This window comes from Cryptomeria japonica, chromosome 7 (assembly GCF_030272615.1).
Source record: "Cryptomeria japonica chromosome 7, Sugi_1.0, whole genome shotgun sequence".
Classification (NCBI taxonomy): Eukaryota; Viridiplantae; Streptophyta; class Pinopsida; order Cupressales; family Cupressaceae; genus Cryptomeria; species Cryptomeria japonica.
The window spans coordinates 271,522,446-271,528,806 of record NC_081411.1 but is presented as its reverse complement, the minus strand read 5'-3'; positions in this window follow the sequence as shown (position 1 = coordinate 271,528,806).

Sequence of the window (6,361 nt, the reverse complement as noted above, 5' to 3'; positions counted from 1 at the left end):
TCAAGCCGGGACATAAAATAGTGGAAACCCTAGGTTTCACTGAAATTCTCAATATCCTGGATTTTCCCAAGGATATCATAAGGATTGTGTTAAGCAGAGTACATGGTGAATTTTTCTAGTTGGACTCAATTCATAAAATCACAAAAGAAGTAGTAAAAGTTGTAACAGGGTTACTCTCCACTGGTAATAGACCTGACAAAACAAAGAAGGTCTCAAATGACACAGTGATAAACCTAACCGGTGCAACATTTGATAAAAGATTTCTAAGGGTAAATGATGTAAAAGATATAAATATCAGATTTATCAGTATGATCTTAGGTTATAAGGCTACACATGCAAATAGGTTAAAATCAATTTCTAGCCTATGTATCAAGAGTGCCTATGATATGGTCAATGATAATTCAAGAATAGATATATGTGAATGACTTAAAGATGAGTTGATAGACAATTTGAGAAAGATTTAAAGAGATAAGAAAGGAACATTCAGATTTGGAAACTTACTTGTTTGTTTGATGTTGTACATAACCAAACAAGTACCCGATATTGGTGCTAGATACTTTGGCTTTGACATACCAGTAGGAAAACAACTGTTAGATTTAATACACAATATGGGAAAGAACCGGGAGAAAAACCTAAACGAATATTTTTAAGCATTAAAGGCTCAAATGAAAAATAGAGTAAGAATGTCACAAGCTATTGTGGATAAGTATTAGAAAGAAATCTATTTTGTGATCAAGAAAGATGAAATCTGGATGGAGGCAGTTATCCCTAGAACTGTCTGGGTAACTGAAATGGGCTATGAAACAGATGACAACATCATAGAAACTTATGCAAAAGCCCTCCATGAAGCTCCAAAGGAACCGAAAGAGAAGGTGTTTGGTAGTGCTGAAACAATAGAAAGTACTATTCAATCTAGGAAAAGGGTTAAGAAAGTTGAAGCAACTCTAAGAAAAGGAACCCGACAGGCAAAGGCAATCAAGGAAGATGTTCTGAGACAAACTGGTATAAGTGAAAGTGAGTTAGAAGAACCTCAACCGGAAACTCATCTTTCACCAGTTGGAACTTCTTCTGAGAGTGATATACCGGCTAAGTTTAAAAGGGTTGAAAGGAAAAGAAAACCCTCACTAGCACCCTCTTCTACACCAATAAGAACAAGACAGAAGCAATAGGTAGTAAGGCCTTCGATGAAGAAAATGACTCCTAAGAAGAAGACGGTGAAACAAACTATTGCTCCTCTAGACAAACTTCTTAGTGAAATAACAGAGGATGGTAAGTTGAAAAACATCAACAAAATATATGACACAGTATCAGCAGATGACAAGGAAAGTATAGAGAACAGTGTAATTTTACACTTAGATATATACAAGAAATTCTTAATGGAAGTTGTTGATGAAATTCCAAATGATCTGCATAGGAGATCAGAAGCTAGAAGATTAGCCATTGTTGAGATGGATAAGAAAATCAAGATTGAAAAATTACTTGTAGTAAATCCAGTTAACTCACTTGATGAATTAGACAAATTAATCAGTGAGGCTAACCGGACAATATTCTCCACTGCTCACCGACATGTAGCACTAATGGCTGGTAGAGTAAATGAAGTATCTGAGGAAACAACAGATGGATGGGATATATTCTTTGTGAGAAAAGAAAAAGAGGAAGAATTACTTAGGCCAAAAACTATTAAAGTATACCGAAAGGACAAAGATAAGGGGAAAGGTAAGGTAGTTGGACCACCAAGCCTAAAAATAACTAACAATGTGCCCCCACATCTTTTAGATACTCCACCGGTAGATACTACTAACAGTCAACCAGCCATAGAGAGCATGAAGACTCCACTAGAGGATACAAATCCTGAGTCTAAAATTTTGTATAAGGTAAATGTAGACACACAAGAAGTAAATGTTGTGGTTGACAGAGAAACCACTGAGGATAAGGAGAAAATTGTGACTACTAAGTCACCAGCTGCAGAGGTTGAGATGAACATAGAAAAACCTACACAAGCAAAGCAACCGACAGAAAATACCACTGAGAAATAGGTAGATAAAATAGAAAAACCATCTGAAGAACCAACAAAAGAGAGTTCAGAGGTACAAATAGAGATTACATCTGAGAAACTAACAATTAAAAGATCAGAAAACCCTCTGAGATATAGATAGAGAAACCAAAACAGGTACAGGTTGAGGCTCAAGTTCAGACAAAGATAGTGCCACAGGCCCAAACTAAAAATCAAAAACCATTGTTTGCGGAAATGCAAACACAAAATAACCTACCAGAGGTCGAATCAAGTAAAGTAATTACCACAACTAGTAGCATGGCTATTGTAAAGACTTTTGGACAAACATCTGGTACATCTATGGTAGAATTCAGACCTACAAATGTAGAAGAGGACCTATTAGATTCAATAAAGAAGATCACAGAATGCAATGAACAAGCCTATAAGGCTATTGATGATACAATTCCAATTCTTAAATTGATTGCACCATAGTGCACAGTTGATAATAAGGATTCTTTAGGACAACTAGACACATTGTCTAAGTTTATCACCAGTAACATATTGACTGTTGATCAAATAAATGAGAATACATTTAAGGAAAGAATGATAAAATAAAAACATAAATTCTTTGAGGAAATTGTGAAGAAGAACAAGGAGAAAATGGATACCCTATTACCGGAACTTGGAGAAATAATTTTTGACTTCAAGAAACTATACAGGGACACTTGTAAAACAAATGTCTTAATAGAAGACCTTGACAAGGAAATCAACAAAGCACAAGATAAGATAAACAATATTGCTGACAATCTGATAGGATCATCGGATTCATTTTTGCAGATAGAAAAGAAGATAACAAAGCAAGAAGAGAAAATCAAGAAGTCAGAAAATGACAAATAGAGAATAAAAGATAAAGAAAAGGACTTGAAATACAGACTTGGTCCAAGACTAGAATACCTCACTTCTTTAAGAAAAGAAATATCCAAGGCTCTGGTTCCCAAACTGAAGACACCAGAAGAGAAAATGCACATACTCACCGGTACAATGCAGAGAACTCAAGAGGAAATAAAAGACACCAATACATTCAATAATGGTATAAATTTGATTTTGACAGATATCCTTTAGATTGTAACCCACCGGTTACAAGAATCCAGGTAGGACTCCACTGACAGTGAATGACAACCTTTGTCATTGATGTGAAAGGGGGAGTAGTATAATGAGAAAAAAATGGTCAGAAGGAAGTAGAGATTATCTGCTCAGGGGGAGCATATATTTTTGGACATACATTTTTGGCAAATTTTTTTTGGACTTCAATTTTTGGATACACTTGAATTTTTCTCATGAGTGTTGCCATCAATGGCAAAGGGGGAGATTGTTGGCAAATGCACACTCCAATGAGAAATTCTAGGTGATTGAAGGTATTGTCATTGATGACAACCTTGAAATCATGTGATACTGGATGGCAGAAATATGCACCGACACTGATAGACTCTACACCAGTACCAACAGACTCTACATCGGCACACAGAATACCGGCTGGGAAAAGGAAGAATACCGGCACCCTAGCCGACAAGAATTTTATGTATTTATATTTTGTAATTAATTGTAAAATCTTTTATAAGCTGACATGGCGGATTGTAATATGACTCATCTATGTATGAGATCATTGTAGATCATTTAAGTGATAAGGATATAGGATGTGAAATATACCAAACTAATATGCAAATTATTGGTTAAGGGTTTATGTTGTAGCAAAGCTTAAACTGGTATTGAATCTGGCATAGCAGATGCCAATCTAAAGAAGTACAAAACATTGGATTAGTATAATCCATTTTTGTAAGTCATTGAGACTTCTTTTGTAATTGAGCAATGAGCTCTAGGCACTTGGCCTTCCTGCATGTGTAGGCTCCTATTGTAAGATTAATATTCCCTTATTGGCCAGTAAGCGAATATTGTGGGTCACAAATCCCACCGATTTTTTTCCCACACCGGGTTTCCTCGTTAAAATACTATGTTATGGTGTGCTTCTCATGTTGTTGTTATTATTATTATTTACTGCATTATTTCTGGTTTACCGGTACTCAGTTTTAATATGCTTTTCATATATTAAATCAAGTAATTTGATATACCGGTTAGATACTGATTCACCCCCCCCCCCCCCATCTTAGTATCTTTGGGAATCCTAACAATTTGTATTCCTAGTTATTTTTAGTTTTTCTTACAAAAAAATTATTTTAGAAATAGCTATCATGGAAAATCCTAGGGTTATTGATATTGTGGAGAATCCAAGGAAAAACTACAAGAAATATTCATACAAGTCCACTAAAATTTACAAGGATGGATCATTCTCATGTATTCTAATTAATGAGTTGCACACTAAAGATGTCTAGATCTATATCCATCATAGCTGAATGAATATGTAACCATATAAAATTTGAGGAGTTAAGGAGTAATTCTCTCTTGGATGACAAATTTATCCTTAAATTGGAATACATGAACATGGAGGAAAAGACATTAGATATGTGGAAGGGCTTCCCCAACTTTAGCCTTGAAGATGAATGGATAAGAATTGTTCGTAGCCATATTCATGACGAATTTATATATCTTGATCAACTCTATAGAATCATAAAGGAGGAAATGAGGGATTTTACTACATTTTTCTCTATTGGACTTGTACTAGTTCTAAAAGTCATGAAGTGTGATTAAGTTACAAGAATTAGAAGAAAATTTTGATAAATGAAAACTATTCCTGGATGACATAACTAACCTAGGGGTCTGTTATGCCACCATGGACATTCCATTAAATAAGTATATGCTACCACTACCACCATATACACTACACATCATATGGTGAAGGAAGGTATGGACTATGATCTCTATGACCTCTTATGATAGTAGTTGATGAAAAATATTCAAAGAACCAAGGAGCCACTATAACTTCTAGTATGGGACTTTGATAATCTATCATTTTTTTATATCTTGAAATAATTGCTTGGTTAGATGGTTTTTTTCTAGAGAAGAGATATTCTGGTTACTTTCCATATTAGGGATCACATGAATAGGTTTCTAGATACCAAATGATGTGACACAATATACTTGGGATTATTTAAAACATTCTAAAGTGATATGAATGCTAGGTATATAGGATACCGACTGAAGTTGTGAAGAACTAAAAAAGTGTTATCACTTTCATTGTAGTAAAAAATAATTATTAAATGGAAATAGTTTAACCTAGGATAGTTTAGATTCCTTTCTCACCTTATGAGGTCTTTGAACCTAAATTTATTGCATATGCAAACACATTTCTTAACAAACCTAAGGATCCTTATGCTTAGAGGTCTGAAATGCATATGATGACATAACTCAAAACAAGAGTGTGATGAAAGAAAAGGAAAATATGGATAAGATAAAGGAAAAATTGCAATAATAATTTTTCATCCCATTAGAGAGCACATATAAGGGCCCTACGATAGTGTCATAAGCTCCCGCTACCAATCTATAATCACCACAAGTACCTAGCAGGAAAATTAGGTCCACTAATACCATTGCTAATCCTTCTAAATCTTATAGAATTCCTCAAACACCCCCTAGTAGAAGAAGAGCTGCTATTGATGTACCAACATATATAGAGACTATAGTAAAAAAGAAAACAAATAACTAAGGAACATGCAAAAAGGGAGAAGATCAAAATAGTGGTTATTGATGACGATAAGGATGATGAAGAAGAAGAGGATTCTTATAGGTTGAAGAGAAGAGAGAAGAGAAAAATACAAGGAGAAGAAGAACCATCATCAAAAGGAAAAGAAAAGGGAAAAAAGAAGAAGAAGAATAAGGCCCCTTTGGAAGAATTTTCACATGAGCCTCTACAACTTGAGAAAAAATTAAATATTATTGCACAATATGGAGCACTAATAGAAACAATAGATCTTTATAGTGATATGTCTCATAATGAGAAGACCATAATTGGAAAGGATCTATTACTGTACATAATTAAATTTAATGTGTGTCTCATAAACATCATTGATTAATTTCTCTATAGTCTTGTAGATAGTTTGAGTGATAAGAAGTAAGAAGTAGTTTAGAGGAAGATAGGGTGAGACAAAAAGCTTTCAATAATGTTGGATCATCTATTAATAAAGAAGAAAGGGATATATTTTCTCAAAGGTAGGATCAAGAGATTCAAAACAAACAAAGAGTGAATACTCTAATGGGGAAGGAAAAATATGAGATAGAGAAGATGGAGAAAGAGACTAAAGAGAAGATAGATAAAGTCCTCGAAGAAATGAAGGATGAAGTGACTATTGAGGAGTATGAAGGATGAAGTGACTATTGAGGAGTATGAAGGATGAAATGACTATTGAGGAGTAAGTT